Genomic DNA, 8,406 nt, shown 5'->3' with positions numbered 1-8,406 from the left:
AAGCACCGAAACTACGGCACCTCCGAGTTCGAGCACACGTTCAGCTCGATGACGATCCCCGGACTCCGATCCAGCAAAGTGTCGGGGAAGAGTTCCGTCAGCACGACGGCGTGGTGACGATCTTGATGAACTATAGCAGCAGGGCTTCGCCTAAACTCCGCTACAGTATTATCGAGGTATATGGTGGCAGAGGGCACCGCACACGGCTAAGGAATAGATCACGTGGATCAACTTGTGTGTCTAGAGGTGCCTCTACCTCAGTATATAAAGGAGCCAAGGGGGGAGGGGGGGCTCCGGCCAAGGGAGAGGGCGCAGGAGGAGTCCTACTCCTTCCGGGAGTAGGACTCCCCCCCAATCCTATTCCAACTAGGATTCCCTAAGGAGGGGAAAGAGAGAGAGGGGGGGCCGGCCACCTTCTCCTAGTCCTAATAGGACTAGGGGAGGGGGAAGTGGCGCAGCCACCTTGGGCTGCCCCTTTCTCCTTTCCACTAAGGCCCATGAAGGACCATATGGCTCCCGGGGGGTTCCGGTAACCCTCCCGGTACACCGGTAAAATCCCGATTTCACCCGGAACACTTCCGATGTCCAAACATAGGCTTCCAATATATCAATCTTTACGTCTCGACCATTTCGAGACTCCTCGTCATGTCCGTGATCACATCAGGGACTCCGAACAACCTTCGGTACATCAAAATGCATAAACTCATAATATAACTTTCATCGTAACCTTAAGCGTGCGGACCCTACGGGTTCGAGAACAATGTAGACATGACCGAGATATGTCTCTGGTCAATAGCCAATAGCGGGACCTGGATGCCCATATTGGCTCCTACATATTCTACAAAGATCTTTATCGGTCAGACCGCATAACAACATACGTTGTTCCCTTTGTCATCGGTATGTTACTTGCCCGAGATTCGATCGTCGGCATCCAATACCTAGTTCAATCTCGTTATCGGTAAGTCTCTTTACTCGTTCCGTAATACATCATCTCACAACTAACATATTAGTTGTAATGCTTGCAAGGCTTATGTGATGTGTATTACCGAGAGGGCCCAGAGATACCTCTCCGACAATCGGAGTGACAAATCCTAATCTCGATATACGCCAACCCAACATCTACCTTCGGAGACAACTGTAATGCTCCTCTATAATCACCCAGTTACGTTGTGACGTTTGGTAGCACCCAAAGTGTTCCTCCGGTAAACGGGAGTTGCATAATCTCATAGTCATAGGAACATGTATAAGTCATAAAGAAAGCAATAGCAACATACTAAACGATCGGGTGCTAAGCTAATGGAATGGGTCATGTCAATCAGATCATTCAACTAATGATGTGACCTCGTTAATCAAATAACAACTCATTGTTCATGGTCAGGAAACATAACCATCTTTGATTAACGAGCTAGTCAAGTAGAGGCATACTAGTGACACTTTGTTTGTCTATGTATTCACACATGTATTATGTTTCCGGTTAATACAATTCTAGCATGAATAATAAACATTTATCATGATTATAAGTAAATAAATAATAACTTTATTATTGCCTCTAGGGCATATTTCCTTCAGTCTCCCACTTGCACTAGAGTCAATAATCTAGATTACACTGTAATGATTCTAACACCCATGGAACTTTGGTGCTGATCATGTTTTGCTCGTGGAAGAGGCTTAGTCAACGGGTCTGCAACATTCAGATCCGTATGTATCTTGCAAATCTCTATGTCTCCTACGTTCGCTGCTTCCGAAGCAGCTATGTACTCCGCTTCACATGTAGATCCCGCTACGACGCTTTGTTTAGAACTGCACCAACTGACAGCTCCACCGTTTAATGTAAACACATATCCGGTTTGCGATTTAGAATCGTCCGGATCAGTGTCAAAGCTTGCATCAACGTAACCTTTTACGGTGAGTTCTTTGTCACCTCCATATACGAGAAACATATCCTTAGTCCTTTTCAAGTATTTCAGGATGTTCTTGACCGCTGTCCAGTGATCCATTCCTGGATTACTTTGGTACCTCCCTGCTAAACTTATAGCAAGGCACACATCTGGTCTGGTACACAACATTGCATACATGATAGATCCTATGGCTGATGCATAGGGAACATCTTTCATATTCTCTCTACCTTCTGCAGTGGTCAAGCATTGAGTCTTACTCAATTTCACACCTTGTAACACAGGCAAGAACCCTTTCTTTGCTTGATCCATTTTGAACTTCTTCAAAATTTTGTCAAGGTATGTGCTTTGTGAAAGTCCAATTAAGCGTCTTGATCTATCTCTATAGATCTTAATGCCTAATATGTAAGCAGCTTCACCGAGGTCTTTCATTGAAAAACTTTTATTCAAGTATCCCTTTATGCTATCCAGAAATTCTATATCATTTCCAATTAGCAATATGTCATCCACATATAATATCAGAAATGCTACAGAGCTCCCACTCACTTTCTTGTAAATACAGGCTTCTCCGAAAGTCTGTATAAAACCAAATGCTTTGATCACACTATCAAAACGTGTATTCCAACTCCGAGAGGCTTGCACCAGTCCATAAATGGATCGCTAGAGCTTGCACACTTTGTTAGCTCCCTTTGGATTGACAAAACCTTCCGGTTGCATCATATACAACTCTTCTTCCAGAAATCCATTCAGGAATGCAGTTTTGACATCCATCTGCCAAATTTCATAATCATAAAATGCGGCAATCGCTAACATGATTCGGACGGACTTAAGCATCGCTACGGGTGAGAAGGTCTCATCGTAGTCAATCCCATGAACTTGCCAAAAACCTTTTGCGACAAGTCGAGCTTTGTAGACAGTAACATTACCATCAGCGTCAGTCTTCTTCTTGAAGATCCATTTATTTTCAATTGCTTGCCGATCATCGGGCAAGTCAACAAAAGTCCATACTTTGTTTTCATACATGGATCCCATCTCAGATTTCATGGCTTCAAGCCACTTTGCGGAATCTGGGCTCACCATCGCTTCTTCATAGTTCGTAGGTTCATCATGATCTAGTATCATGACTTCCAGAACAGGATTACCGTACCACTCTGGTGCGGATTGTAACGCCCCGAGACCGATGTGCCAGGTGTCGATCAGTTATTTGCTGTTGTTGCTTTGTCATTGCTTACATGTCATGCATTGCATATCATGTCATCATGCGCATTTCATTTGCATACGTGTTCGTCTCATGCATCCGAGCTTTTTCCCCGTTGTCCGTTTCGCAATCCGGCGCTTCGTTCTCCTCTGGTGGTCATTTCTACCTTTCTTTCATCTGTGGGGATTAAACATTTCCGGATTGGACCGAGTCTTGCCAAGCGGCCTTGGTTTACTACCGGTAGACTGCCTGTCAAGTTTCGTACCATTTGGACTTCGTTTGATACTCCAACGGTTAACCGAGGGACCGAAAAGGCCTCGTGTGTGTTGCAGCCCAACATCCTTCCATTTTGACCCAAAACCCACCAAACTCAGCTCCATCATCTCGGTCGTTCGATCACGATCGCGTGGCCAAAAACCGCACCTCATTTGGAGCTTCCTAGCTCCCTCTACCTATAAAAGAGCACCCCTCCCCGAAATTTTGGATCAATTCGCGGATGAAACCCTAGTCTTCTTCCTCCACCGCGCATCCGGACGCGTCCGCGCTGCACCGGACCTGTCCGCCCCCGCGCGCCCCCTCACTCCAGCCAATCAGAAGGCGCCACGTCGTCACCACCGCCTCCCTCCTCCAATCCCACTGCGCCACATGGCACCGCGCTGCCCCACTTCGCCGCCGGCCCGCGAGCCCAGATCGAGCCCGGCGGGCCCAACCTCGCTGCCGCCCGCGGAGAGCCGCGCCCGCTCGCCGCCTTCTCCATCCTCCCTTGTGCCGCCGCACGCCGTCTTGACGCCGGCCGCCCGCCGATGCCACTCGCCGCCTCGTGCCCTGCCCGGCCCCGGCCACCGTTGAGCTCGCCGGATGCCGCTCCCGTCGCCCTTCACTTTCCGCCTCCGTCCTGGAGCGCAGCTGCCTCGATCCGACCCCAGGGAGGAGCCCCGGTGCCGCCCGCCCCAAGATCCGGCGCCGCCTCAGTTCCTGCCATCCCCGTCGCCGGAGTCCCCAGCGCGCCGCCGCCGGAGAGGATCGGGAGGAGCCCCGATCCGTCTGCGTGGACTGCGTCCCCGCTCTTGGGCCCCACCGTGGCCTCCTAGGCCCAGCGTGCCGCCCCCGCTTTCGGCCCAGATCCCAGGCCCATCTCCAGTGCAGTGCCCCGCCTCAGCCTGCTTCCTCTCCCTCCGACTGGGCCAGGCCCAGGGTGAGCAGCCCCGAGCGCCCCCATCTTTTTGTTTTTTTTCTCTGTTGGACTATCCAGATTCGGCCCGATGCATGTTTTTTTCCTCTGTTGCGAATTTAGCTTTTATCCAGAGATTGTCAGTTTTACAGATTAGACCCTCATGTTCATGCATTTAATAACTCATGAACCGTGCATCGGATTAAAATGATTTATATATGAAACTTGCTCAGAATTTTGTGTAGATTAATAATATCCAACTTTCACCCATGTTTAAAATGTTTAAAATGTTGTTTGCATTAATTTGCTCCTATGCCATGCTAAAATGATTTAATTCATAACTAAATAACCGTAGCTCCGATTTTAATAATCTTTATATGTAAATGGGGTAGAAAAATGCCTAGTTTAACATGGTGGCTTCATCTTGCATGTTTAACAACTATAAAATAATGTTTAGGGCAGAACAGTACCAAACCTAATATATGCATATGAGGAGTTTCCGGAATTGTTGTTCGTTGCTTCCGGCCTCATTTAACCTTGACTAGATAGTTAGTTTACATTTGCTTCACCCTCTTGCCATGTTAATCAACATTTAATATTGTTGGGGTACATAAACGAGAGAGAACTAAATAATTGATGTGGTGTTTTGTCAATATGCATCCCGATGCATATTGAGCTCCACTTAATTTGTAGGACTGCTTGTGCACTTTGCCATGCCATGCATATTTAAATCGGACATGCATCATACTTGATTGTGCATCATGCCATGATTATGTGATGGTTGTTTACCATGATTGTTTGCTTCTTTCCGGTGTGCTTCTTCGGGTTGGTTCCGATAACGTCGTGTTGTGAGGATTCGTTCGCCTACGTTCCGTTTGTCTTCTTCATGGACTCGTTCTTCTTCCTTGCGGGATTTCAGGCAAGATGATCATACCCTCGAAATCACTACAATCTTTGCTATGCTAGTTTGCTCGCTCTTGCTATGCCAATGCTACGATGCCTACCATTTGCTTGTCAGCCTCCCAAATTGCCATGTCAAACCTCTAACCCACCATGTCCTAGCAAACCGTTGATTGGCTATGTTACCGCTTGCTCATCCCCTCTTATAGCGTTGCTAGTTGCAGGTAAAGATTGGATGCCGTTCCTTGTTGGAATATTTATTTACTTGTTGGGATATCACTATATATCTGATTTAATTAAAGCATCTATATACTTGGTAAAGGATGGAAGGCTCGGCCTTATGCCTGGTGTTTTGTTCCACTCTTGCTGCCCTAGTTTCCGTCATATCGGTGTTATGTTCCCAGATTTTGCGTCCCTTACGCGGTTGGGCTATAATGGGAACCCCTTGACAGTTCGCCTTAAGTAAAGCTTTTCCAGCAATGCCCAACATTGGTTTTACCATTTGCCACCTAGCCTTTTCTTTTCCCTTGGGGGTCGCGCGCCCAAGGGTCATCGTTATTTTAACCCCCCCGGGCCAGTGCTTCTCTAAGTGTTGGTCCAACTGAGCGATGTCCGAGGCTACCAGGGGCAACTCTGGGCTGGCTTACCCGACGTCTTGCTCATCTGAGTGTGCCCTGAGAAAGAGATATGTGCAGCTCCTATCGGGATTTGTCGGCACATTCGGGCGGTGTTGCTGGTTTAGTTTTACCCTGTCGAAATGTCTTGTTGTACCGGGATACTGAGTCTGATCGGAACGTCTCGGGTGGAGGTCTATTCCTTCGTTGACCGTGAGAGCTTGTGATGGGCTAAGTTGGGACACCCTGCAGGGATTTGAACTTTCGAAAGCCATGCCCGCGGTTATGGGCAGAGGGGAATTTGTTAACGTCCGGTTGTAGAAAATCTGAACTTGACCTTAATTAAAATGAATCAATCGCGTGTGTAACCGTGATGGTCTCTTTCCGGCGGTGTCCGGGAAGTGAACACGGTTGTTGGAGTTATGCTTGACGTAGGTTGTTATAGGATCACTTCTTGATCATAGTTTCATCGACCGTGCCTTGCCCTCTCTTCTCGCTCTCATTTGCGTATGTTAGCCACCATATATGCTAGTCGCTTGCTGCAGCTCCACCTCATACTTTTACCTTACCCATAAGCTTAAATAGTCTTGATCGCGAGGGTGCGAGATTGCTGAGTCCCCGTGGCTCACAGATACTTCCAAACCAGCTTGCAGGTGCCGATGAGTCCGTGCAGATGACGCAACCAAGCTCAAGGAGGAGCTCGATGAAGATCTTGGCCTTTGTGTTGTTTCGTTCTAGTTGATCAGTAGTGGAGCCCAGTTGGGGTCGATCGGGGACCTTTGTCGCATTTGGGGTTCTTCTTTTATTTTGGTTCCGTAGTCGGACCATGAGTCTATTGATTGATGTAATGCTTTATTCATGTAATTGGGTGAAGTGGCGATTGTAAGCCAACTATGTATCTCTTTCCCTTATTATATTACATGGGTTGTGTGAAGATTACCTCACTTGCGACATATGCCTTCAATGCGATTATGCCTCTAAGTCGTGCCTCGACACGTGGGAGATATAGTCGCATCGAGGGTGTTCAAGTTGGTATCAGAGCCTTCCCCGACCTTAGGAGCCCCCACTGCTTGATCGAATTAGCGGACGAGTTGAGTCTAGAAAAATGTTTTGAGTCATTACGAATTATATATCGGAGAGTTTAGGAATTCTTTTTACTCCCCAGTCTCCTCATCGCTCTGGTAAGGCATCCTGACGTAGAGTTTTGACTCTTCTCTTCTCAAATTTCACAAAATTTTTTAGGATCACGCGAGTATCTTGGAATCGTTCCGATAGCTTATGATGAGAATACTGTCTTGGTGCCTCCTGTCAGGGGTTTAGTGGAAGTGTCCCGGGGAGTTGAGCTCTGAGGTGTTGTCATCATAATTTTATCGTTGCAATTCTGGAATACTTGAGATATGTTCGCCGACATCAAAAATCTCTTTTATGCAGTTCCTTGGTGAGATAACCTCGACGCCACCCAGTACTGGGGCGGGAGTTCGGGAGTATCGCCATAACTTGTATAACGGATGCTTTTCGAAGGTTGAGGTAGATGATTTCCGAAGGTTTCTTGGTTATGTGTTGAAGGATGGATACAGCTGGATGTAGGATTTGCTAGTTTGGGTGAGATATTATGCTTCCCCTGTATCCCCAACACCTGATTGCATAACCGGAAAGGTTCGGAAGTTTCATAGGTGGGAATTCAAGTAGCTCTTAGCATTTCTTTCCGACAGATCTATGATATGACATTGGGGTTCGACGTCTAGTGGTCCGCCTATTCACGGTCGATTTTACAGAAGTCTCGTTGTGTCTTAAAGAGTCCTTGGCTATGCCGACTCGGGGACGCTTCGTATGTCATGTGCACTGCCTTGTACATGATGGTGTTGTACGATCGAGCCCGTGTAGGCCCCACCACGAAAACTTCGGGGGAAATCTCTATCATATGTTTGTTCTGGCTTATTCTACAAGCCAACCCTTTGTTTTTGTTTTGAGTTGTGGTATTCGAGTTGCTTCAATGTCAAGTGTTGATTCCATACCTTTTTGAAATGGTGTTCTCATACTTCGATGTGTATACTAATCCTTCTTGATCATCGAGATTGTGCTGTCAATCCTTTTTAACCGGTGTGCTCCTCCTCAAGTGGATCCAATCATTTCAACATCCGCAAGATCAAGTATCAGTTCCTCTCAACGGTGTTCATTTCATCCATTCCAAATTGTCTTTGTTTTTCCCACCGTCCCTCCCTTTGTTTTCTCCAAGGATTCAGATTTCATCCAAGTATCCTTTATTGATGGAAAGCATCTCCATTCCTTTTCGTCAATTTTCTTATCCGGTGATGCTCATGAAGATGCTAACGAAGTTTCTAGTTCATCATTCTTCATTCTTTTTCTTCTCCGGTGGAACCAATTCAAGCTTTCGGTGTTGATCATATTCTTTTCCATGTTTCAATGTTTTTCTCATACCGTTGCACCTCATAATCATCCACCTCTTGCTATTCAATTGTTCCGGAGTGCCCAAGATATCTCGAAGATTCGTGTTTCCACTCTACATTCGTTCAAACTATTTCGAGGTTGTTTATCTCATTCAAGCCATTAAATTCAACCGGTGCAATCTCTCTTTGAAATCGTTCTACGGTGTATCTTTTCAGTGGG

Source organism: Triticum dicoccoides, chromosome 2A, assembly GCF_002162155.2.
Source record: "Triticum dicoccoides isolate Atlit2015 ecotype Zavitan chromosome 2A, WEW_v2.0, whole genome shotgun sequence".
Classification (NCBI taxonomy): domain Eukaryota; kingdom Viridiplantae; phylum Streptophyta; class Magnoliopsida; order Poales; family Poaceae; genus Triticum; species Triticum dicoccoides.
The sequence above is the reverse complement of the archived record's forward strand: the minus strand, read 5'-3'. Positions refer to the sequence as shown.